At 43.1% G+C, this 27,510-nt stretch overlaps 1 long non-coding RNA gene across 2 annotated transcripts; it reads right to left on the bottom strand.

The window, feature by feature from the left end:
* Positions 1–220: 220 nt before the first annotated feature.
* On the bottom strand, positions 221–4,690 carry LOC110353829 (uncharacterized). Of its 2 annotated transcripts, none has more exons than XR_003500409.3 (4): positions 4,563–4,690; positions 2,229–2,344; positions 1,758–1,809; positions 221–1,569 (listed from the first exon to the last, which is right to left on the bottom strand). It is a non-coding gene; the product is annotated as an uncharacterized lncRNA (long non-coding RNA). The 2 variants fall into 2 exon arrangements; XR_011812606.1 differs by having other exon boundaries at positions 1,753–1,809.
* Positions 4,691–27,510: the final 22,820 nt, after the last annotated feature.

Consider the following 27,510-nt stretch of genomic DNA (forward strand, 5'->3'; position numbering starts at 1 on the left):
TTTTTTACGCAGCAAACAGGAAAACCGAACAGTTGGACGCCCTACAGCTGGTCTACTAATGTCGCAATCTTTTCAATATGTTCATTATTCAGTTGCCACAGATTCATACATTTGATAGCTCTTGGTCTGCAGATCATTCACATCGTGGCCTAACAGCTGGCATTTCATGCCATAACACTGTAACGATGTACCCGTAATGTATAGAACACATGGGGCTAACTCTGTTCACCAAGTACATACTATGTGCTCCGCTGTCAAACAATATTTTACACATTTCCAATTTACAGTTAACATTGTGTGGGATAAACCAATAAATCATTTGGCCTGGGAAGAGGAACAATACCGGCTAATTCATGCAACTAATCCGAAGCACATCATTTTTGTTATTGTGATTGTTTTCACTGAAATCTTGAACTTGAAAATGTTTTGGGTGGTCTTTGTTCTGAATACGTCCCCCTCTTCTTTCCAAAATCCAGCATTTCAGAGCAAGTTCTGCTTGTCTTATCTGCTCCCCACAAATAGAAAAAAGCAGGGATTCAGCCTGCTGACACACACTTAGAGATTGCTCACAGAAGGCTGGCCCTCGGTGTACAGCTCAGGAGGAAAACCTGTAAATGGATTCTCCAAAGCAGGAAAGTTCAAGAATGGAAATAAATCAAGATGAAGAACAATACAAAAATGTGTCATCAATTTATTCAAACACCTTCTGGCATACAGCAAGAAAAATAGCCCCGGTGCCCCCATCACTACTTAATGCAATTCTCTTTTTCCTGGTCACGGTAATGCACGTTCCAACCTCTGCCCGAAAATGAAATACAAATCTGGCCAGACAGAATTCACACAGCTCCAAGGGAACGAGTTCAGTAATGCCCAAGTGGCTTAGTAATTTCAGTCACATTTTCAAAGTCCCAAAGCAGCATTCAGGCCCAATTCCTGTGTTTAAGTTTCGTGCCCTTCAGTACCTTTTGGCATCTGGCTTAGGCCAGCAAGCGCATTCAGCTGTACTTACACAGACTTCTTAATTTTTTATAGGAAAACCGTGCATCAACATAGCAGATCTTCCACTCAGCAGCCATAGGATGGCCTAGAAATTGCAAATACACAGCAAAACCCAAGCAAATACGCAGCAAAACCCAAGCAGTTCAAAAATAAGCTCTGATTGCCAGCTCCACAGCCCTGCGAGGGAGGTGAGCTGAGGACAGAGTGAGCAGCAAGTACCCCAGCCCAACCCGCCGCACGTACCAGCTCCTGGCAGTGCTAGGTCAGGGTATTTCTTTCCCCTTCCCACACCAACACACCCTTCATAATTTCAAAGATGGATGGATGCAGACTAGGAGTTTGAGGTTTTTGGCTGCCTAACAGCAGTAGGAGCCATCCAAGCAATTTGAATTTCAAATCTGTGGAGGAGCTGGAGGGCAGCCCTTGGTGGATGGCTGGTCACAAGTGCCTGAGCAGCAAATACTGTGGTGGGATCACTTTCTAACTGCTTTTTTACTTAGTAATAGACAAGTCTTATTTAGCAAAACCATTCACAGTAATCACAGTAATCTGTGATCTTCACTGCAGACCCTGAAAATTCAATGTGAAAAGGACAAATGTTTAGAAAAATTTGATGTGTAAATATTGTATAAATACAAAATAGGTGTTTGTAAGGCTCTTGTGTGTTTTAAGTCTCATAAACATGCTGGGAGACAGGTAACTTCCGAGGAGCCTTTCACCCCACTGATAACATGAGGACAGACATTTACACACCACACCTCTCACCAACCAGTCCTCCTGCGATATGCCAGAAGCAACAGGCATCTCCAGCTGCGGGAAGAGAGGCTTTTTAAGATCATTGCCTAGTGGGTAGCAATCAGAATACTCCCTTGTGCTTGGGCAACTCACATCAGATATAACATCAAATAGCTTAGAATAAACATCCAGTCCTTGCGGTCCCGCAGTCCTCCTACCAGCCCCACCAAGTCATTCAGTGACTATTTTCCAGCGCCAGAAAATATGAAAATTAAAACCTCAACAAGATTATAGCGTTTGCCATCACATTGGCTTTGCTAATATTGCTTCATATTATGTAAACTGTGAGCGCTGCAGTTATGGGAAGGCATTGTAACCTTCCTTGCCAGAGCGGTGACAAACAGAATCTGAACCCTTTTTTAAATACAGGGCTGAACCATCCCTCATCTTTTAAAACACATGCCCAGGAGCCAGCTATTCAGCTTCAAACTCACCTGCGAAGCACTTCAGGGAGGTGCAACATGTTATGACTTTGCTCCTATCTGAGCTCTGCACTGCTTTCCTCGGCAATGGTGTCTTGCCTTACACCAGCAGCTCCAGTATCACTGCTCTGGGGGGAGAAACAAACTCAGACAAAACCCTATTGTTTAATCACTCAGAAATACAGTAAATATTTCAAAAGAGCTTAATGTTATAAAAGCAAACATGAGAAGCAAAATCTTGCTGATCTGAAAGCAATTTTAGAGATATTTTCTGTCCAAGGAGACCCTTCTTCAGACCTCCAAAATGTTCTTATTGTTCCTCCTACCACAGGACCTGTGAGCTCTGGCCAAGTCCTTTGACTCTGACTGTTCAAGGGCATGAAGACACAACCCACCCCACACAGTTTGCAATTAAACCAGCACAAGAGACAATCTAGGGATACGGGCAAGCCTGGGGAGCTTTCCAGGCAAACATGATCATCTTGACAAGCCCCGGTATAGTCTGCATTTAGATTTCTGATGGTTATCAAACAACCACAGGGAGTTTTATGGAAATTTTGAAGGAAAATACGCGCTTTGTGAATGTGCAAGAGACGTTCCTCCTATGAGCATGGTAAGTATAAATCTGATCAGTCCGGAATGGAGATGGGCATCGTGGGACAGCTGCATTTGGGAGGCAACCTTTTGGTAATGATGCTTAAACAACCAGCTGGGCAGGCTACAACAGGCCTCATAACACCTTGTAAGCAAAGCCAAGACGTTTATAGGTGATAGACGGGAAAGGGAAGTCAGTGATAAACACCAATGGAAGGACACAACAGAGAATGGCACAGGAACCTGTCAGGAAAATGTGAATAAAACATGATGAAAAAGCTTGCTGAGGTCACTGTTTGATTTCGGAGTTTTAAATCAATTAATAGCTTATTTAGGCAGAGCAGGGAGGGTCCTACTGTCCCTTGTGTGTTTCTCTTCCTCCCCACATGCAGCCAGCAGGAACAGCCCATCGCTACTCATCAAAAAGAGCAGAAAAGAGTGAACTGACTCACTGCCATCCGTCCGGGTCTGAAGCTGACACAGAGCAGGAAGGTTGAGGAAGGAGGAAATAAAGAGAGGTCTCAGTGGCAGAGGACCCTTCCCGGGAAGAAAGGGAGCATTATCCTTGGAGTCAGAGCAAGGGGAAGGCTGGGGAGAGAGCAGCGCGACACAAAGAGCAGCCCCCATCCCTTCTCGTTCCGCATGCTGCTCTGATCTCACTCGTAGGCTGAAGGTCTAATTAGCGCTGTACTGGCCTGATGGTAACAGAAGATAGCAAACGAATTGCTGTTCTTCACATGGAAAGGAGATGTTTTAGTGGCTTGAGTTTTCCTTGTGCGGCTGTAAAGAAAATATGCTTATTTTCCTTTTTATATACCGGGAAACATATGGAAGCTGGATTATATTTGTCCCAGTCTGCCAGCATTTTAAATTTATAGAACCCCAATCCTTTGGGGAATGTAATAAATTTACATACATTCTCAAGTGCTAATGCTTGCACAGGGATCTTTAGATTAGCGGATCCGTGTGCACAAGCCCATATGCACAACCACCTCTGCAGAGGCCTCGCACACACGGAAGGCAATGCGGGTCGAGGCTTCGCGTGTTGGTGCTGCTCGGGGCTGTGTCGGACCAGAAGCTCCTTGCTCCATGCAGGCACAGCTCCTCGGAGGACATCTCCTTTAAAATATATCTGTAGACTGTACAAAGGTATTTATTTTATCAGCGTACATCACCTAGGATGCAACAAGGCTTTCCAGGCTCCATTAAGCTCCAAACACTTCTCGGTCTTTTTAGCTGACGCGAAGACTTAGCCCTAAGAAATACCAGCCACAGCCCCCTCCGTCCTACAGCTAAGCATCTCAACAGTGCATTTAAATTGATGAAAAATTCTCACTTTTAACTATTTTACTCTTTTATTGTAATTGTTCTGTTTTGTTCAGTGACTGCCTGATGCAAGCCAAGCTGATTTACACATTGAACTGGAATTTGTGTACCAGCAAGATTCCCTGATAGCATTTTTCAACAGAAGCATTTGAAAGCATCCCTATTTCTATCACGTGAAGACCTAAAACTAGCTTTCTTTATCCTCACAAGTTACCAACAAATGTGTGCACACATTGACTCGCCGCAGGAACTTTATAAATCTCACATCTGAGCTGGGGAACTGCAGGAACATGGGGATCCCACGACAGGTCTCCTTTAGGGGAGCTCCCCCAAAGCGTGCAGCAGAGCCTGGGGCAAACCCAGTTGCCTGCAGCTTTTTCCTCAGTACCTAAAACCTGCAATCGCCAGCCGTGAACCCGTGCATACCTTGGCGCTGAGTTAGCAGAAGGTGGCAGTGTTGGATCCACCATCTCCCTGAGCCGCAGCCGAGCCTCCAGCAGGAGCAGCTGGCAGCACAAACGCCTTTAATAATGACAAATTACACATCCGCTGCTCAATTAGTCATCAGTCACATTGTGATCCCCTCCTCTGTCAGGTGGCTGCAGTCAAAGTCCTTAATTCGGAATTATCCGTTTTGTTTTTAAAATAATAATAATAATTAAACCCCCACCCCACTAACACAAGTGGGGAGGGGGGAGCCAGGGTGCCTGTGCCCACACAGTCCCCTGGGCAGCCGGACCTGGGCTCGCTGCTTCTGTGGCTGAGATTTTTTTGTGAGGGCTACGGGAGCACCATGCCAGGTCCCTTCTGTGCCACCGTCCAGGCCCAGCTACAGAATGAAGCAGAGGAATTACAGGACGGCAACCCCAAACTGTGCCCAACGGGCCTTTTGCAGATGAGATGTGTGTTCCTTACTCAGTAAAGCCTTAGGACTGCAAATGGAGCCGTGTCCTTGAAAAGCCTTACTACGAGCCCCAAGACCTCACCATCTGGCAAAATCAGTCCCCAAACCACCACCGGATTCGGGGTTTGCACAGAAACACTCCAATTTCTCCTTCCACCACAGGACATCACAGCCAGGTGGTGAACTTCTACCTCGTCTCCCATCTGAAAGCCTCAGGTGCCGAGGAGCAGCTTGCAGGCGCTCGCTCACCCACGCCGCTGGACGTAGGGGAAGGATCTGCTGCCAGGGAAAGGAGCAGGCAAACAGCCTGGCTCCGACAGGAAACATAACACCAGCTGATTCAGGGCTCTTTAGCATATGAATGTGTAAATTCGCTGTGACAGGTGGGATGTTTCAAGGACTTTCAATAGGAAGCCAACTGCTGCTCGGTTATCATTAGAAATTCCTCACCGCGATGCCAACGCCTGGCACCCCGCGCTGGGGAACCCAGCTCCGAACCAGCTTCAGAAAGGGAGAGAGAGCAGCTCAAATCCATGCTCCTGCTGGGTGATTCCCTGATCGGAGCACAACTAGCAAAATATTTGCTCATGCAAATGTTTCCTGCCATGAGCAGCTTAACAATATCAATGTGTTTCATGCAGGCAAATAAACAGCAAATAATGGGAAGCATATGAGGCAAGGAGAAATACTTGGAATCCTCCGAATTGCCGGGCTCTTTGCTTTAAGGAGAGTCAGAGCCCAGCAGCCCAGCACTGACCTCACCCTGTAACACAGCCAGGGCAGGAAGAGGCTGAGGAAGGGCTTTCCAAGAGCACTGAGCCCTGCACCTCTCGGCCAGCCACTCGGGCACTCACCAGTCTCCCAGCAGCAGCTGCTGGATGCTGAGCCCCGGCGAGAGAGCTCAGGGGATCCCTCCCGTGCCCCGATCCAGCCTCTATCCCCAGCAGGGCTGCACCTACACCAGCTCCTGTTCTGCCCTGGTGGGGATGCAAGAGGTGGCAGTGCCACCCATGGGTGCTACCCAGTGCCATCCCCCGTGTGCAGAGCACTCTGCTGGCAAGGACGAATGGCAGAGGGTAATTTCTCCAGATGAATCTCCTGGAAAGAATCAGCAAGACAGGGACACGTTTTAAGGACTTGCTCAGAGTTTTTGGTGGCTCCTGTCCAACGGCCAGCACACAGGAACAGCCTGCGTATTTTCACTCTCCTGGAATAACACAGAGAAAAGTTCCCATCTGCCTCCTACAGCTCCGTTCCCTTTCTGAGCTGAGGGACAACAGATCTCCAGCTGGGTCTGCCCGGCCTCAGGAAGGGACAAAACAGTCCCGCAGGCAGCTCAGCAGGTCAGGCCCGGATTTAAATCCTCAGCTCATCACATCCACACCTCCTGCATCACCCCTCTCCACCTCAGTCCCTCCAATTCCTCACCGTGTTTTGGTTGTGCTTCATTTTGTTTTTATTGACATAAACACAAAGAGAGGTGCTCAGACACTGCAATACCGAAATGACCCAAGTGCAGGCAGACACATACCTGGGAGATCTGCAACAACAGCAGCTACAAGAGAGCTTTTTTTTTTTTCCCCTCCTTCATCAGGCAGAACCTGTATTCCAGGGACAGAGGGGATTTTTCTTAAAACCAGGAAAACACTGCTTGCAGTGACCTAGCAGAGCCATGCTCGGTGAACCAACTGTCATGCTCTACGTACACTAAGTGCTACACTAAGTGAAACCAAACAAATGAATTAAAAAAGATTAACAGCTCCAAAGCTGAAAGACATGGAGCCTTTTATGTCTTTCTCTCCAGGATATCTGGGACATTTGTTGTGAACACAAGTACACTGCACATGATTACAATTTATTGAATTAAACCCAGAATAGTTTCTGTTGTGTAAAGTAGCACTTTCTTCCCTTATCTAACGCAGATGAAATGTCAAACTTCAATGCCCATCTGCGATACCATGTTCCATTACAAATCTATTGAGCAAATTAAACGAAGTTCATCTGGAATAGGTTTTTTTCTAGTTTGCTTTTTGAGGTTATGAGCAGGGCTTCGGGCAGCTGCTGCAATCAGTCTGCAAGTTAAATGTTGGTTTCATGGTGGCTGATGACCTAACAGAAACAGTGAATGTTGAGCACTAGGGGAAAATAGTAGGATCCTGTTTAACCAACTTACATTTCCTCTCTCTCTCTCTCTTTTTTTTTTTCTTTTTTTTTTTTTGTCTGAAGAAGTTACTTTTCTAAAAAGGAAAATTTTTGCTGCCTTTGGTTTCCACCCCTAAAGGACCCAGCGGGGGGATTCACTTTGCTTAACAATCACCTTGAAATGTGTCCTTTAACCAAGACACACTGCGTTTAGCTTTGAAGTTCAGACGTTCACTCCAGTTTGAATCTAACATTGAAGGAAGTTTTGAGAAGCACGCTCGCACCTAGGCTTTGCCAGTAGAGGAGGATTTACACCACAGGCCTTTAGCCACAAACCCCCACGAGTTCCACGGCCCATAAGCAAGATCTCAGTGACTGCACACAGGCTCCCGACACGCACCAAAGCTGCTGCTAATGTTTATATTACTCCCGGTGCTGCATTTGCTGCCGTGCAGGCTAAGGGCTCAGCACATGACTGCACTTTCAGCTGCAGGGAGCACTTGTGAGCACCGACAGTGCGGGCAGTGCTGCCAACACGCACACGGCAGCAGGCACGGAGGAGGCTGGTGCACAGGGGCTGCGCGGCTCCGATCCAGCAAACGGGGACCAGCTCAAGCAGGGAAGAAGCACAGACCTGACACATCCTTGCGAGGATAAGTAAGGGCCAAGCAAGCCCCAGACCTGCAGGGAAGATGCATGGGAGCAGCCGGAGATAGGGGCGGTGCAGCTTGGTGCTACACCACCATGGGCCACCCCGTGCAGGGGATGCGTGCCAGAGACTGTGCAGCCTCTCTCATCCAAAATGCATCAGGGCTGGGGTACAGCCTGAGCTCACACGGACACACCGGGCATTATAACGTATATCAAGCAGTTTAGAAAGGCCTTGCAAGGCCTCTGCTCACCCAAAGGTCTCCAAAATGTATCAGCTACCAAAAAACATGGCTTCAAAGCTACAAAAAAAAAAAAAAAAAAAAAAAAAAAAAAAAAAAAAAAGGAAAACAAAACCACAAAACAAACATCTAAAAGCCCAAATGGAGGCAGACAGCTAGAGCCAGTGCTCCAGGAAGTGTCACTTTACAATACGCAAAGTCTGTGGAGGTGATGACATTAACACTCACGGCAGAATTTCACTCCCGGTGCTGCTAAGAAGCAGCTGAGAAGCTCACAGCTCTGCCCCAAGGTGTCTCTTGAAGTCTCCTGTATTTCTTTGCACTTCCATGACAACAGCTTTCTGTCGCTCTCTCCTAGCACCGCATATTGTGAAATCAGAGTTATTAGCTACGTTAGCCGAGGCAGGGTGCAAAACAACCCTGAGCCCTCTTCCTTAGATCTTGGAAAACCATTTGACTCAGCTTGATTTCCTTACCACGAGTATAAAAAAAATAGGCATTGAAAATGTTTACAAACCCTTTTCATGTGGAGAGGAAGAACGTGAGTTCCCTTTAATCTTTCTTAGCTCGTGCGTGTTAACTGCACGCTTAGGGAGAGCCAGCTGACTTGCATTTTGGGAGGGATGTGCGGGGACCGCTGAAGCCTCAGAAGGCTGCAGGAGCCAGAGGTGACTGGGGAACAACGTACAGAGATCACCACGAGAGCAAGAGCTAGCTCAGAGACCTGCAGACTGACATCCCACACTCACCTGTCCCTGTAGACCAGGGAAAGGCAAACTTTCCTGTTCACCTCTGCTCAGGCCAGATCTCCAACTTGACAGAAAAGAGGAGAAAGATTTTCTTGCTTAAGCGTAGGTGTTTGCAGAGAGTGTGCTCTTTACTGCGCTGATGGGGATCAACTTTAGTTTGTGGGTCATTGTGAAGGCAAAAGGTTAATTATTATTTAAGATACAAGATAGTTTAAGGATGGGGAGAAAAAAAAAACCAAAACACAAGGTGAAGAGACCAACCAACAGATCACACCAAGAGCACCAGGGCTGCTGCTGGTACAGAGTGATGAGATTTAGTCTTTAGTCAACGTTTGACTACCACCCCGAGTTGAAGTACCCACACTACTGAAACATCTCCCAAGTTCCTAAGTCCTTTCAAGAGTTTTCGGTTATTCTGGATATCCTACAAGCCTCCTTGCAAGGACAGGATTGAAAAAAATACACAAAGAGCTGTAGTGGAAGGAAAATGGGGTGCATAGTGTAGTATGTTGTACACTACATCCTGTAGTATGTAGCTGTGTGCCATAAAACCCACAGCTCGGGATGTTGTGAGCTACCTGAGGGCTCCTGTCTTTCAGTTACGACTTGCCACAGACAAACTGACTGCATTCAGGAGGGGTTTTATTGGGCAGCATTGATGTGAATTTTATCACATTATAGTTCTCCCCATTTGGGTTGCAAAATTGGCCATAGTTCCAAGAAAAGTATTAAATAGGGCTAAGAAAACAAGCAATATCTAACGTGAAATCTGCCAAGTAATGTGAGATGGAGCTGGTGAGAAGTTTTCCAACAGGACCTTCTTCCAGGAGGAAATTTGGTTTCCTTGAATCCAAAATGTGTTCAGAAACGTGTCACATTCAATGACACCATGTTTGAAAAAGAGCTGGAGCAGGGCTTACATTGAGGCTGAACATTCAGACTTTCCTGGAGTGGAACTTTTCTGTTTGGAAATGGATACTTTTGATCCTTTTAATCTGATGTTATGCAATATAAAACAGAAAAATCAAATTCAGACCATAATTACATTAAAGTAAAAAGTTTCTGTTGTCTTAAAAATAATCCTTCCCCCACAAAAACTCATGCCACAAGAATCCAAAACTGTGCGTAAAGCTCTCATTTTACAGTAGAAAGTGATTTGAAAAGTGATTTGAAATCACAGTAAAATCCTGTGAAATGGATCCCTCTGTTCCTACAGAGGAAGAGCCTCTGCTTATGGCTCTTGGGTAAATTCAAAACTGGAGCAAAACGTGCAATTGCTCAGCTGGTCTGAAACGCAATGAGAGCTGTAGACTTCGGGTATGCTATCTGTAGAGAGGGTTAATTACAGATGATATGGCAGAGAGCAGTGTTCAGACCCCTAGAGGTCTGAAAAGATCCTGAGACATTTCTGCCCCAGTTTTGCTCCTCATTCCGTTGGCTCTGACCCGGGAGAGCCGGTGAGCAGAAGCCGTGCTCGCTAACAAATGGCTGTGTTCTTGCCATTACCCGGATTTCAAAGCCAGGAGGGATCACATAGACTCAACACCTGCGTAGCACAGTATCGGTGTTCCCCCTTTTAACACTTAGTCCCGTGGCCCAGGTTGCCAACTCCTGTGAATTTTTGGCAAGGGGTGGATTTTGTTCGGGGTGAGAGCTGCTCTTCCGACCACATGAGAACCTCCAGCTTTCTCAGAAATTTTAGCCAAGCTAAGGGGAACTTTCAGCCAACCTTTCTGACAAGCTGTTTGTCCTGGTGTCTGCTTCCCAGGATGGATGCAGCTGCAAACTTCCCAAGAGCAGACGATGCTCTCCTCGCTCCCATCGGTAACCCAACACTGGGCTGACACGGAAGGAGGGGGGAATGGAGATGGAGAAAGATCAGCAGATAAATAGGATCAGATTTCAAGCACAAGAAGCAGTTCCTCTGGACTCCCCCTCCACTGCCAGCTCTTTCTTCCTCTTCTCCACCCCAGCTGGTTTGAAAGAGTAGGAGGGGAATGGGGCTGCAGCTGTACCTGGACAAAGAACGAATCCCTCCTGCTCCTCCAGCCCAAGAGCATCCCATAATGAGCACAGTTACTGCTGCGGGAACAGGGAGGATGGTGATGATGAAGTCTGTAGTGGAAATAAGAACAGGCAGAATTGATGAGAATGGAGAAAGCAGAGGGAACATGAGTGGTTTGAAGGAGACTAAACAGGCCAATGTGGAGATAAGATAAACTGACCGAACCATTTTTATTGGTGAATCTGAGGGAACGGACAGCACCGCCTCACACGCACACCGAAAAGGGCAGGAGAGTGGGGGAAAAACATTTTAAAAATATCATCCAGAAAACAGACCCCAAAACTTTCTCTTTAAAAATTGTACAGTTGGGGGTGGGAGAGGAAGGTGTTAAATCCCACCTCGTTTCAGATCTAGTCAGGTTAAAATTTCTGCACTGTAACACAGGTTTGCCAAAACCAAGACAGGAGGAAGCAGAGACATCGGTGTAAGCTGGGTCAGCCACATGCAAAGCCCCAGGCTGGTACCAAACACTGTGACCCGCCCAAAAACGCTGTAATGAATCGGCTGCTAACACCTCTTCCCTGGAGAGCCTTGGCTCTCCCTCTAAGCAAGAAACTAGGAGACTACAGCCCCGCTAGCTGAACACAAACCAATACAAGAGCCTTTGGAAGACCTTCTCTAAGTTGTGCAAAGCCACTGTGAAGCTGCAGGGTTTGTAGATCTGGAGGGTGAGCAAGGCTCTATCAAATAGCAACAGCGACCGAGCTGAACTGGCTATTGTAGCTCATCAAATCTGTTCTTCTCTAATAATTTACAGCTGAATAGAAGGCTCAGTGGAAGTATTGGATAAGAAAATGCTGTGTGCAGTGCCCACTTTTAACAACTGCCTGGGAGTGATTATTTATGTGCGAGTGCCAGAGAATTCGACATGATGGATTAGAAAGCAAAGCCAAATTCTGCTGTCAAGGAAATCCGAAGGAATGTACTGGATTTCAACAGAGCAACTGTGCATCTACAGTATTTTTTCACAAGCACTGAACTTTGACATTTGGTCCTTTAGGAAGAGCTCGAGGTAAGAAAATTGGGGGGGGGGGGGAACTGGCAGGGGGATAGCTTAAATGATCATTGAATGAAAGAGTGGGAAAGGTCCGTGGTCTGCTATCCAAGCTCTTTTATTTTTGTTGGAAGGCTCTTCCCCTATCAAGCCCAACTTCTAATTATTTGGAGATCTTGATGTTCATCCAAGTCTCCGTTTAGCTAGCAAGAAATGAGCTTCAAAGGAAATTAGCGCTTTTAAACTGTTTGATTGTGTTGCTGTTGTTTTGTTTTGCTTTGTTTTATGGTTTTTTGTTTGGTTGCTTGGGTTGGATGTTTTTTGTTGTTTTTTCCCTCCAGTAGCTTTCATGGCATTTTCACTTCCTTCAGCATTTCAGATTTCAAACTTAAACAAGCGTGAAATCTTTACTCTATTGAAGCCAATGGCAAAATTCCCACTTATTTGGATCATCCCACAATTTCATGCTATACGTTTTGCCCAAGCTTTACTGCAATCAAAGCTTCTTTGTTGCTCTGCTTAACAGCAGACTGTTCCCAGATTCTGGCACTACTAACGTAAAGATAAAGAGCTACAAAATGGAGGTAATACTGGAAAGGAAGGTACTGCTTGAGCAGAGGCAGTTGCTTTGACTGGAGGATTAAGAGAAGGAAAAGCCATATAGGTGCACGAGGGCAATATTTATAGCCCTACTAGAGCTCAGCTGCACACTATCTGTATGGCACTGGGGGCAGCCTGCTCAAAAAGATCTAGACAGAAAGTAATCGCTATCAGCTTGCTTTGCTGAGGCGGACACATATGAGCTGACACCCTGAATTATGATAAAGCTGAAAGAGTTGAAAAATGGCATCAATTAAAAACAACAAAAAAAAGTATGTATAAATAATAATAATTCACAGAAAATACTCCCCATGTCATACCCAACCCAATAAAATGGTGAAATAAGCATGAAGGCAGGTGGGGAAAACTGGACAGAGAGAAACACTGCACTTTGCTCAGGCTGCAGGAGAACAGCAAGGTGTTCTCCATAGATTAGCCCCTTTGTCCTGAGAAATGGAAAAGGTTAAATTACAGACTCCAGGAAAGTATCAGAGCATCTAAATTATCTTGACCATAACATCAGCAATGCTTTCTCATCTATAGATAATATACTAGTTAAAGATAAACCTTAAATTAACTAATTAACTGCTACATCATTAGACAAAAACATTCAATAGGTAGCTAGCAGCATAATGAAAAAAAAAAGGGGGGGGGGGGTCTGTGTTCAGTAACCTCTTCAGTTCCCATCTTAGCATTTGCAGAGTATTTTAGGAGGAATTGTGGCCTTGACTCTACATGCCATATGAACCCAAGGTCTATGCTGTGCATACATCCAGAACAGAGAAGCTCTGATGACGTGGAAAACTTTAACTATGCTCTTTCTAGAAATTTCAGCATTTGGTTGTGAAGTCACAATACAGTCTTAGTACAGGTGTTTGTATGGGATTAATGACAGTGAGAATTCAGGGAGCCTAAAAAAAGGTATTTACTATTTAATGTTAGCATCCTAGTTGATCTTTAAGTCAAGTTCACCTACGAAGATATTCCTGTTATGTTTCTGTAACTCCTAATAAAACACTACCGTTTTCAACAAATCTCCGCTCTGGAGGTCAGAATTCCTCACTGGTTTCACTCGAGTGCTGCAACAGCACGGTGCTTTCTTACTGTCTGACTTAGGCAATGGCTATTACCCACTCCTAACTTACCAGATGCACCCTTGAACAACTGGAAAATGGAGAAAGCTTGGGACTGAGAGCCACAGCCTTATTCTGTTCACTCATGGGGTAGCAGAGCCCCCTACAAAGAGCTCATAGCAAAGCAATGAGCAAGTCCTGCGAGAACATAACTCCCCCTGAATTACGTAGGTCGTGTCTAGACACAACTACTTACATTCCACATAATCAAATAACTCTTAATAAGAAGTTGCCTAAATACTGGGCCCAGTTGTGGCACCTTCATTCAGATAAAATAATCCCTGACTTTGAAGACACCTATGGATTTCAGCTGGAATAATTCCCCGTCCAACAAGGCTGGCAGGGTCCGGTCCAATGTGGTTCCAATTATTGTTTAAAGTCAAGCACATTCTCATGACCGAAGTACATTTTAATAAATATATTCCCTTAAATGTCCAGTAAGGCTCATGGTAATCTACTTAAGCATTATTTTCTGGAAGGTTTAAGATTCCTGTAAGCTGAATTACATGTGGAAAGTTACATTAATGTGTCTTCGTATAAACTGAAAGTTTATTGTTTTATTATTATAGAAAAAACATAAAAAGATTTGTCTGAAGCTATTGGCTATTGTGCTACACATCTGGTGGAATGTTAGTTATTACAGTAACTCCTTCAGCGCCCTCAAATGAAGCCCTAGGCTAAAAATGAAAATAAGTAATACGATAATACTGCAAAAAGATGTTACAGAATCGTACCAAAATACTGAGCCAAATCCAGCTGTCAAGGGAAAAAAAAAATCTGGCTGAGTTTTAAAAATAGCAATAAATTAGGCAGAAAAAAAAAAAAAAAAAAAAAAAAAGGTCAAAAACCTCATGACCAAGCCATATCCTCAGCCAAATCCTGGGTGCTGTTGTAGCATGCTGGCAAGATGAGCAGTGCTAGAGCCAAGTGCAGAAGGAGCTTTGGCTAGTCTGAAGTTGACACTGTTGTTTCTGTTCCCAGAGCTAATTAAAGGCTTCCCAGAAACATTGGCTAAACTTAATTTTGTGCTGGTCACAGATCAGGTCTGGGGACAGCATGAGGAAGAAGGAGAGACTGCGAAGAGCCAGCAGGAATCAAAGGAGGTGAAGATGGGCAGGAGAGGCTGAGAAATGTGATGTGTCAGGAGGTTGTGAGAAAAGAGGCTGTGAGCAGGCAATGGGCTTTTGAGGAGTGAAGCAGAGCAAAGGCTGCCAGCAAAATTCAGTCCAAATTCCAGGGTGGGTGATGGGAATAGAGGGCTTGAGGGAAGGAATCAGAAAGTCTCACTGGCATGCGGTTTTGCTGGGGAAGGTACAAGGGGTAAGGAAGGTTGGGGGAGGTCAGTGAGATGTGAAGTAGCTGGAGAGGCAGGGGATGTGTATGGGGAAAGGCACCGAGGAAGAACGAGCGGGTGCTAATGCTGGGAAGGAGACCATGAAGCATCAAGTGTTTCGTGAAGGCTGGAGGGTGAGCACGGGGAGGACGAGCCTCCCCCATTTGCTCTTTCCTTTCCACCCTCCAGCTCTCTCCCCTTTGCCATCCCCCTGATAACAGCGACAGCTCTTCCCACTGCCTGGGACCCTGCAATAACCCCCCAGCACAGGGAAGGGCTCTGGAGCAGGACAGCAGAGGCAGCGACACAGATTTAAGTCTGCAACAGCTGATCCTCATCTCCCCGAGCAAAGGCAAAGTATGCAGGCTGTCATCCCTCCATCTGCTGCCTTAATCTCTTGTAACCTCTGTTGGAGGCAACATCCATTTTCTGGTGGAAAAGAAATGTAGACAGGACCATACCAGTTGCCTAAAAAAAGGTGGCATAACTGAAAGCAGCCTTGAGTGCTTTTACTTCTGCAAAAGACCCAGACTGGTTCCAGCAACCAATGTCTATATTTATATTTATTGCTCTCCCGATCCAGAGCATATTTACCATGAGAGCTAATGGAGCAATATTTCTTCTCCTATCAGCACTGGCTGCTGCAGAGTCTGGGTCCTGTGGCAAAGCAGTGTCATGCTGCTGCACAGCTTTCCTTCCCCTCAGCTGAAGTCTGTATTGCTTTTACATCCAACCCGAGTCTGCCTCTTCCAAAAAACTAATCTATGCACAATATATTTGGGGTTATGGCAGGGAATGAACTAAAAACAGTTCACAGAGACAAACTGCTCCACGTATATTAATCTTGCTGTTTTCTCTAAATCTTAAAACTCTTCCATATCACTTACCTGAACATCCGTCTTCTCCAGATGTTTGGTTTTTCATACCAGTGGCATATTGTACATGTATCTAATAATGTTACTGATAATTGCTGCTATGAAGGAGATTTTTTTTGGATCCATCACAGTAATATCATTGGCTTTTCAAAAGACTACATAATAATTTAATTAATAACGATATTAGGGAGAGGAAAGAAAATTGATAGTCTTATTCTGGAAAATATTTAATAACCAATGAGTTAATAAGCATGCTTTAGAAATGTGCTCTGTCTAGTCTAGACTTATCTCTAAAAAAAAAAAAAAATCAGGAAAAGTGGTTAGGGATAAATAAGCTAACTAGAAACATCTGCCTTTAATATTCCATTTTGACGTCAGTGAATCTTTATTGGCCTCCCAAAATAGTCCTAGGTTTTGTGAAACAAGCAGCAAACAAAACATAATGTTGTCCAGTTTTTAAAAGATTTTCCATTGATGATAAAAGTAGAAGTCATCACTATTTCAATTTTAAAAACATGCTTTTGTTGCACTCATAGCAAAACTCAGGCCAATGCATGACCTCAAGGGTTATCCTGTTTCACATAATCTGAACGTTGCTTGCAACTTTCATTAAACCTACTCACGGTCTTTATAGGATAAATATTATTTTGGCTTTGGCTGTTTAGTTGCATCTGGAGGAGCACCAGCAGCCTGCAGCCCCTCTGCTGACACGCTACTCTCTACCTCACCTACAAGCCCAAATGCCTCCGTAACTGGAGATATGGCCTCGTAAAGCATTTTTTTTTTTGTGAAGAAAAAAGGAAAAGCCAGCAAGGCTGTTGCTGTGGAGTCCGTGTGGAGCAAGCCCATGAGGCAGTCCTGCAGCATCGGCAGTGGTTTTGCTCCACTGACTTGGTCTTTGGAACAAATTGCACAGGGCAAAAGCTAATCCAAAGCCTTCCTGCCACTCGGGTCCAGCTCAGCTTCACACCAATTGAAGAGGGCTCCCGCATCCCACAGCTGGGACTCCACATTGGCCCCAAAGAGGCTGGCACAGACTGCCAATACGTACTTGAGACAGAAAAGCCACAGGCAGGCCAAGGGCTGTGGTTAGGCAGACCCAGTTAGTCCAACTCCCTGTGCAAGCTGCATACCTCTCCTGTGACTAATGGTCTGGAGCTGGGGCAGAGGCAGTGCTGCGCAGCCAGCATTTCCTTCACCATTTCTCTAACCCCTCTGAAAAAGAAAGTGTTGGAACATAAGTTAGGAAGGACAAATTTCAGCAAGCAGGAAGATTTGCCCTATTTCAGGGAAATATAAATCATCTAACTCCTAAAAGAGACAGAGAGATGGAAGGAAGCCACTCTGATCGTGACTTTCACTCCTGTACAAACATCTTTTGCAAACCTTTTCATATCATTTCAAGCACATTTTCAATGGATTCAGAAAAATTGCCCCTCCTCTACACACAGAGCAAAAAACCGAGCACATTTCTGCAAGCCACAACACAAAGTTTAATGGCATTCCAAGCCTGATGCACATCCAGGACTGATGATGTGGCAACAACAGCCCCGCAACAACTGGAACCGATGTGAAGAAATGTAACTGCTCTCTAAACAAAACCCCTTTGATCTGTTTTCCCTTGGACAGAAGTGTGATGTTGTTGTTCTCCTTGGGAATTATGAAATCACTTTCTAAAACTCAAGTTTTCTGTAAACAAGGAAAGTGTATTGCCAAAATCATGCAAAGGAAACCACACTTCCAAATAATACACAAGTTTCATAACTCTTCCACTGTTCAAATACTAATAACTGTGGTGGGTCAGTCAATCCTTTTCTGATAAGACTGCGAGAACATCAATCTTTGGGGTAAATACTTCTCATAATTCAATTCCTTGAAAGTAAATGTTAAAGAAGTAGGTTAAAATTGTGGAATTTAATAAATAAGAATTAAGTATCGTGCCCTTTGCAGCAGCCAGCACGGATTGCTCACAGCCATAGCTGTGTGGTAGCTGTAGCTCAGTCTTCTGGAACAAAGAGGACCCCACTGTCAACAGATGCTCACACTGAGTTAACAACCAGTTCTGAACTCGGAGGCATGACCAACCCATGGGTTGGCCCTCATATAAATGTTTAATTAGATCCTTCTACATCAGCCCATACATTTTTTCTCTTTTACCGACAGGCTAACTCTTCTCTTTCAAAGCTCTTTACCTCCACAGCTATTTCGGTGCTTTCTCAATCATGGTATTGAGCTTCAGGGATCGCAGCTATGCCCTCACCACGGACTTCTAATTTGGATGCTCAGCTTGAGAGATGCCATCCACTTGCACCTCCCATAGCTTCAACTCCAGCTTGTCCCAGTTTCTTTCCCTTAATTACAGCTGAAAGCAAATATTCAACAAAATTGGGGTTTTCAGTTTCAAAGGCAAAAGATAAGCTCCCTCAAGTTCTTTTCTCCCTTCCATTACTGTTTCTCCAGTTTCAACCCACCCTTTTTCATGGCTTGTGCTCTGTGCTGAGCATCAGTTCAGCAGGCTGCCAGCAGACCCCCCAGAACAGAGCTCTCCTCAAAACCAAATTTATGTCCCTGTTTTCAGCTGCCATTCTAACACAGCAAGAATGTCAGATACTGGCTATATTTATAATCACTTCTGTCCCAAAAGAGAAGGCTGTACCAGAGACCCGAGAGGATTTCTGACAAGTCTTCAACATTTCAATTGTGCCCGTGTCTGTCTCAGAGTGAAGCTCCCTCCCTGACCCTCTCAACAGATTCGTGATGTATTGGCCTCACGCAGACAATGGTGGTTGTTGGAGGCTTTGTCTGCAAGGTGGTTCTCATATTCAGAGCCAAACCACAATGTCAGATGGAGCAGCAGGGAGCGGCGGTAGAAAAGGGAGGACGTGCACTAAAACCGACCCTGCTAACCTCACACCAGCCCATGAGGACACACAAGGGTACCAGCACGTTGCCCCAGACTTGCGGGAGAAGCTAGAAATGGCACTCCTGGCAAAGAGCTTGGGATTTCTGCCCAGCAGACCTTGTATGGGTCAAAGATAAAATCCGTAACCAGTTGTGCCAGCCCTGAGCTGACCGTCCTCCCCGAGCACAGGGAGCACAAGCTGTAAAATGGTTGCTGTTACAAAACCCTTTGTTCCAGCCCGCTGGGTTTCCCACACTCCTTGAGCAGCCCGGAGCCTCACTTCAACTTCTTCTCAGCTCTCCCCTTTGCTTTCTGATCAGTGCCAGCCCTGGCCACCAGCTCAAACTTAGTCCTTGGGCAACAAATGACATGAATGACCTTTCTTTCTTCCAATTTAATTTACTCGTTATTTACTGTACATTATCCAGTGCCTTCCCTACGCAAGCCACGCCATAAATACAGCCTCGATCTGCCAGCAAGCCTCCTGCTACTTTAATAACCCATCAGTACCTATTATATATAGCATAACACGTAATGAAATCCAATAGCACATTAAAATAATCGGCAACCATGCACACCCTTATCTTTCACCTTCTTTTACTGGAAACCTGCCCATTTCACACATCTTGTACTTCCTGAGACCAGTGCTTCCTTTCTCCTAACTGCAGTTTTATTGCTTTGTCCAGAAAGAAAAAAATATTCCCTTAACAAATCAGTTGCATGTTTGTTTAAAGCCTACAAGGCCTATGAATCTCTTTTATCTCACTTAGTCTTTATCTCCCTCAGTGTTTTCTAATGAAAAACAAAATAATCATTGCCTTTCAGATGACCTAGCATGGGAAGCCAGGAACACATTACTTATTTTATGAACCTGAAGATTAAAGGGCTACAGTAGCTCAGGTTACATTCTCCGGTTGGGAGCGCATACCTTCCTCCGATTCATTAAGAGTTAATTCCATATTTCAACTCTTCCTATCGATGAAAAACATTTATAAAAATGCCATACACAAATAGTTGAGTCAGACATTACAAACCCTCTGCTTTGGAGCTTCTTCTTTCCCATGGAGTATTCCAAATGTCTATCATCCAGACACCTGGCTTATAGTCTTCTTCTTCTTCTTTTTCTTTTTATTTAAATTAATTTCCATGATGATCCTTTTGATCATTGCCAAGTATACCTTGCAAGAGGTCTGATGTCTTAGTTCTCAGCACTCAGTGGGAGAAACGGCAGAGATGAGGGCACCAAAGTGCAGACAGTGCCACAAAGAAGAGAATTTATCCCACAAAGATTCTTGAGATTTTTCAGATAAGTGGAGGCTATAAAACAGGCATATGCAAATGCAGAGGTACAAGTGCCCAGAATAATTTCTGACAATTAAGATGATTGCCTGGAGTGCTGTGCGAAGTCTGTGATGATGCAAGGATAAAAGGACAAATGGCTGAAGTGGCGAGAAGTGTAATTTTAGCTACACTACACAAATGTGCCCTTTTACCCTTAAAACAGATTATCTGCAATTATCAGCACCGTGGGGAAGGAATGCAGGGATATACATTCAGAGCATAACTGTCACTGATGGCAAACCATTTTATGGGTAGGGGGCTTAATTAACTGCTTGTGTAATTGTTCAAAATTTCAGTAACTCAAAGAAGCTCCTTCTGTTCATAACAGCAAAGATTCTGAGCCCCTCCTCTGTTTATCAAATGGTCTTTAAATAATAAGTGTTTATACATACATGAACTTTTTCCTACCAGCAGACACTAATTAAAAAAGAGCAGGCATGCAGCTTTTTCCTCTGCAGGTCTCTACATTCATTTCAAAAGAAGCTGGATATCATTCTGTCTTCATTTTAAACATGTCAGAGAAACATGAAACAATTTACTCAGCTCAGCTGCCTGTAACTATAGAAGAAAAGGATACTGTAAGTGTAGACATTGCTAGCCCTCTCGGTGATATAAAAAAAAAAAAACCTTTAACAAAAGGTACTGAAAACTAGAAGGTAAACACAAGCACGAGGGCTTTCAGAAAGCCTCACTGTGTAACACTGCAGCACTTCAGGAAACCTTCAGAGCTGCTTCAAACATCTCGAGGAATTAAAGCACAATATTTTAGAAGACACCCAACTCTTTGTTATTGAGAAACCCCAGTAACTGACCATTAGACCCGATTGTCTGTGACAGATACTAAAAAATGCATCAAGTATGCAGAATCAGCAGCCCATATGGATGCTTACAACCTTGCTCAAGACATATCTTAGACTTAATACCCTAGAAAACTGTGGCAGTTCAGCCATTAACTCTAGTGCAGGCCTTTCAGGTCTCCCATCAGTCAAGCCAAATTTTTTCTCACTTGTTTGGAAAAGTACTTCCATCAGGACGTGAAGTGCCTGATGATCTCTTCAGATCCTCCCATTCTCTCACACCTGTCCCAGCTGTTCAAGCCAGGCACTGAGCAGATGATTTCAGAAAAATCAAAGAGGACAAAAACAGATAGGTCAAACAGATTTTAAAAAATAAAATAAAATAAAAATTAACATTATAAAAAAAAAAAAAAGAGGGAGAAAATGTTTAGGATTTAAGCTAAAGAGCGCAAAGAGAACTCATAAAGCAAGATGAAAAGAATGTGGGTTTCTCAACCCACAAAGCCCATTGCTATCCTATTAGTAACTTTTTTCCCATGGCTAAAACTTCCCAGATTCTTGTAAGTCAGGCCAGTGGGAACATCCAGGTACAGTGACATAACTGAAATTGTACACTGCTGAAATTCACAGTGTTGCAGAATGAGTGTAGAGTGGATGCGGCTGAGCTAGATATTAAGGATATTAGCAATCTGTTTTAACAATTTCGCCATACCAGCTTGGACACTTAGTGTGGGTTATTTCACAAGAGCAGATAGCTACACGATAGCCTCGTCAGAGTTTAGATCTAATCAACAAAGAGAAACTAAACCACTTCAGTTATACCACTAAGGCTGAAGATGCACAATGCTGTTGCAGTTAGAGAATGATTTAGCTGTGCTTACCTTCATGTAGCTATTCCGAAACAGAAATGGGAATAAGTTAAGGTGCAGTCATCTCTGTACTGGCACAATAAAGACCACTTTAAAGGCTGTATATTTTTTCCAGGAATTCCACTTAAAAACTAGCTCTGCTAATCAACAAAATGCTGAAGAGCCATGCCTGGAACAGCTGTAGATTAGCCATGCATTGCAACCAGAAAACAAAGCTTCACCAATCCATTGAGCATTTTCACAAGAAAATTTAGGTACCATTGTATGTACCTTCTCACAGCCTCAGATACAGCAACATGCTCTTCCCCCACCAAAATTCGGGACACAGGCAGGACTGTGAGGACGCACGACACGTGGTGTAAGTGGGAATCTCAGCTGGGGACTGTGACCAGGGAACAGAACAGCAAACAGAAACAACAGCTGAATGTCTGAGAAAATGAAAATGCAATACGGAAATAACTCTGCCCATAGTGGTGTGTTTAGTAAGAGGAATTCACATAAGAAATAAAAGACTGTCCTCTCTCCAGCCAGCCATTAATTGCCCCTACTTACCTTTCTCTACCTTCTCTCACAGTCCTCCACATGCTATAGCTACACCACTACCTAAACCCCAACCTATTTTCTCTGTACCCAAAGCTCCATAAGAAGAGAGAAGGAGCCATGTACTGCTTGTGACAGAGCAAGCATTACGTAAGATAAAAATAATGTCCAGCCCAGGAATTAACTCTTTTCTTCCACCATTTAACTGCTTTAGAATAAGCACTATATTAGAAAGCAATTGGTACATATACAAACATGGGTACCTAAAGGGCTCTTTTCACCCAGGATGTCTGGAGGCTCTTCTAAAAAAACATGCAGTATATGTTACAATGATTGGAGAGAATATTTGGGGAAATTTTTAAACTTTGCAGGCACTGGGAACAGTCAGTGAAATATGCTTATTCCCTCCATGAGTGGCGGAGCACTTAATTCTGGTGTAGTGCTGCTGAGAACTTGCAGACTGGTGTGGGTTTTGTGCTAGCAGTGACAGATAGCTTCATACCACAGTACGGAATAACAGAAGTTGAGACTCTGTATCCCGTTTCTCCTGTGGTTAAATAATGCCAATTTTATTCTGTCATCCAGTCTCATTGAGGAACTGTAGGAAGAGAGATGAAACAGCAATTGGATCTGTAAACCACGATTTTAGGCTAGGCAGGACGTTCCTGGTTAGCATTTTGGTATGAGCTATTCCAGGAATAAATAAGCATCTTTTTCAGTAATGTAAGTCTTTAATTATAACATCTAGGACTTTACGACCATGAAGCTTAAAAGCTGAGCTTGGAAAATGCAGAGAAACTGAATCTTCTAAAATGCTGTCTGACACCACAGGTAACCCTTTCATTCCTTCTAATTTTTTCTTGCACTAGGTAGTGCCTCCTGTCATTAAGCTAAAGAATTTCTCACTGAATCATCTGAAGCATAACATTGATGAGACACAGTTAACCTGTATTCTTGTCTGCTGCGGAGTGGAGGAATAAAAGCTTTCTGGTATGTAAGTTCAAAGAAATGGACCTTTTACCAGATTTGAACAGTTGTCTTGGGAATGCAGATTTATGAAAATTGATACCCTGTCTTTGTCCGCCGGAACAATGTGCCTTTCTTTTCCACATTTGCCCCCTGACTATTCTACTGAGTCAGAACTTCTTCAGAAAACTTTTTTAATTAATAGAGGATACCCTTGCAGACACAAGGTTTTAAGATGTCTCTGAAAAACCTCTCTTTGGATACAGTCAAAGAGGAAGATATTTAGACTTCACATTCAATTTAAATTAGAGGTCAGAGTTCAAAAGTGTAGTTTGCCCTTGTCATGTTCTATTTGGAATTCAAATAGTCAGAAAAACAAAGGCAAAATGACACATCCCCACCGTTGGTATTCTCTAGTCTGCTCCAAAACAGGCAGAAGGGTAAAAGAAAGAGCATTTTTAATGGTATTTATTGAGCTATGCTATATATAAACTCTGCATTGCTCTGAATAAGCTCTGAAATACAATAAAATAATCTGACTAAAAGAGTTGCAGGTATATGCAGCTACTGACTCTGACATCAAAACTACTTCTCTCACTAGTGATAAACTTAGTTAAGTTTATCAGAATAACTTTAAAACAGAATTTAAGGAAGATAAATTTGTAGATGTCCTTACACCAGTTGTTACCATATCCAAAATTTTCTTCCCATTGCCATTTATTCTGTTTCCTTATTCTCTCTGGGAGGAAATAATATTGACTTCACTTATTTTTGCCATTTTTTCCTGAGATTAAACAGTAAAAAATGAAAAAATAGAGAAGAAAAAAAAATATTATATACATCAATGAAAAAGTGATGATAGGTTTTTTCCAAATATTTGCTCATACAAATTTTGTTTAAAGTTACAGCACTATTGAGAAGCACTCCAGAAACATTTTTTCCATACAGTGTACAGGCTGCAAACAAAGTCACAGAAAATAAAAAAGTGGACTTACAGAATGCAGCAGAAGCAGCTACAGAAGCCAAAGCAGCAGCTGAGACAATACAAAATAGACAAACCTCTCTCCTTTTTAAGTATCCATACCATATGGAAGCTTCTATTTACACAAGTGCAAGCCTGCTTCTACCATAAATATTTTTTCTATAAAAATATAAGGACTACATATAATCTGTAAGGATTTATCATTCATTTACTTATTGTTCTTCACATAGTCACGTACCTTCAGATCTCCTTTCAATTATACTCTCACTAAGAGCTCCTGGAGCTACAATTTATTTTTCTTCCAACCATGCCAACTGCAGCTAAGCACTTTCCTAAATTCCACAGTTCTGGTCACAGGAGTTCCACGTAACTTCTCCTGTCTCACAGTTTGAAGTCTAAAACATTTTCCAGCCTGTGTTTTCATTCATTCCCACATCTGTGTCAAGCCTACATATTGCACCCACCACCTGATGGCTGTGAGAAACACTTACATGTATCTGCAGATTTCATGCTGCCTTCACTTCTGCCTCTTTTCTATATGCAAAATGCTCTGATAATATTTTTGGTTGATGACTTGACTGATTAGGCTTGTTTGAGTAAGATCATGCAGCTATAAGGGCTGCCTGTGTAAATAACGAGAATGACAGTACAGAGAGGTAACACTTTTCACTGAGTTAATACATATAAAATGGACTGAAACCTTTGAGGAAGATGAGGGCAATAAGAAAAAATTATTTTTTTGTTGTACTGAGCTCAATATTAAAAAAATAAATAAATAAAATAAAATAAAATAAAATAAAATAAAATAAAATAAAATATAGAAATCCAAGCCATACCACATATAGTGCAATATGCTACCAGCTGATGATGACCAAAGAATCCACTCACAAAAAGTCAGCCTCTCCTTCGACTGATCTGGGAGATGACTAATGATTTATTGGACAAATACAAGATTTTTAACATATAGGGCCCCAAAAAGAGCTTGCTTCTTTTCTATTGTAATCAAACCCTACACAGCCATTCTGCTCAGAGGCATGGTGTACAGTTAGTGTCAGGAAGATGGATGGAAATCTGAGGTTCATCAGAACATTCTGACAGGACTGGAGAAAAATGTAAAAACGTCACTTTCCTGACATCAAAGAATCAATAAGCAGCACTTACATTTTAAGTTCTGAGTAATAAAAGTAGATAGACAGCATTTTAATGTTTGTTTCCCTTTTTATAACATATTTCTAATGAGCTTTTTTTTTTTCCTTCCAGACAAAGCAAGTTGGAGGTATTTTCTCACAGCACAAGCTAATGTTCTCAATCTGTTTTTCCTTTCTAGGATCTGCATAGACAAATTCCACAGCAACCTCTGATGATAAGATCAGACAGTAGTAGCAGAGACATCTTTAAATCATATTTACAATACGTCCCCTCTGGGCCAACCAAAGAGCAATGTTTTTTAGAACAATACATATTGGCAATTTTTTGTGCTCCATTTAAAGATAATTTTAGCTCTTCAGTGTCATGCAAATGCTCAAGGCTTTACTCAGATAAAACTGCTATCAAGGCGCTGGGAGCTCTGCCAGGAAAAGAGCAAACAAGTCTCCTAAGAGGAGTTCATCTTGAGAAAGGCTTCAGGATTTACTCGACAGAGCACAGAACAGTGCATTTTACCCGGCTTTAAAAGACAATGAAAATGTGTTTTTAAAAGGAAAAAAGGCACCAAAACCTATTAACCTATTATCTGTGGCGGGACAGGCAGAGCCCAGACCTTCCTCCCTCTCCTTCCCCGGACCATAGCCAGGCTGCAAACACCTACCCTCAGTGCACCATACTGAAAAGCTTCTTTGCCAGCCCTACTAAACTGTTCCTAAACTTTTCTCAGTGATCCAAGAGTTGCCCCACTTACCCAGGGAACAGCAGATAAAGCCCACTGCCTCCAGAACAATTCCTTAAATACACCACAGCTCGAGGGGACCTGGCAGCTGAAAATGATGTAAATATGAGATTATATTATCTGGTATTGTTATTATAATTTTACGGTCCTGTCTGTATACAGCGTCTTAAAACTTTGCAAGCTCTTTTCTTGTTTGGCTTTCGCTGCCTCTAAGCATCCTGCTGAATTTATAATCCCTTTCCTTTAGCTTCTTTTTCTATCTCTTTACTTGAAGATCTGGCATGCAATGAATCAAAGAAGGGATATTTATACCCATACTGTGAGAATGTTTACAATATATAGAAAATTCTGTCTGTGGCTTGCTCTTTGTATATTTTCAGAATAAATGACAGTTTTCTAAACGTACTATATTACTGTTGAATCCACAGAGTCTGTATTTATGTAACTAAAATGCTTTTATTTAGACCTTTGCAACAAGCCAAAATTAAAAAATATTTTAATGAATGAATCAAAGTAGTATAGCATAAAAAAAATCTGCAATGTATTACCATCTCAGAATACAGATCTATGTGAAAAACCTCTCAGATACAAAGAGTCTGTTTGTTTTACAAAAAGTAGTTTTGTTATTTTTACACCCATTGTTTTAATAACAGAAACTTTGATCTCAAAAATATTTTAGCATGAAACATGAATATGGTAATAGCCAAAGTTTCCATTTAGCTGCTGCTTCATGTTCCAAGAATATTGGGCTCCACTACAAGCAGCATTTAATAAGTCTCATATGGACTCCAGGCAACCTTCTAGAGGTCTTGATGCAGACGTTGTTTAAGCTCTGAGAAGTTTCATTCAGGTATGCAGATTTTCAAACTTGAGACTATCAATAGCAACATTAAGGCCCTGTCTTAATTCTCCCAACACCAAAATCTGGTTTAATGAACCCGAATTTTATGGGAGAATGTTCCAATCAATCATGCTGACATTAAGCACTCCATGACTTCCCTGAATTTTATTTGCTGAGTTCCTTCACAGAGCTAAGAAGTCGTTACATTACTTAAGCATCTTGTATTAAATTCAGTCCTCTGTGAAGTTCTGGAAACAAAGGAAGCAGCTACTAATACTCCATTTCCTTACTCCCCTTCAAAGCACTATGAAAACATTCAGAAAATATAGCTAAAATCTGTCTTATTCTAATGCATTTTCCTCTTTAGGCCTACTTCCAAGTGTAGGCAGGTATGAATGAATGAGGCCACTTTCCTGCCCACAAATGTCATTGGGGAAAAAAATGGAGGATTTTTTAAATTTGTCTGGCATTTCCAGATGTCAAGCAGCCCTGTCTGACCACATGTGGATCAGCTCTGCCATGCACCTGTAATGAGCCCGGTGCCTCTGGGACTGCCAGGCCTATGA

Source organism: Anas platyrhynchos, chromosome 13, assembly GCF_047663525.1.
Source record: "Anas platyrhynchos isolate ZD024472 breed Pekin duck chromosome 13, IASCAAS_PekinDuck_T2T, whole genome shotgun sequence".
NCBI lineage: Eukaryota > Metazoa > Chordata > Aves > Anseriformes > Anatidae > Anas > Anas platyrhynchos.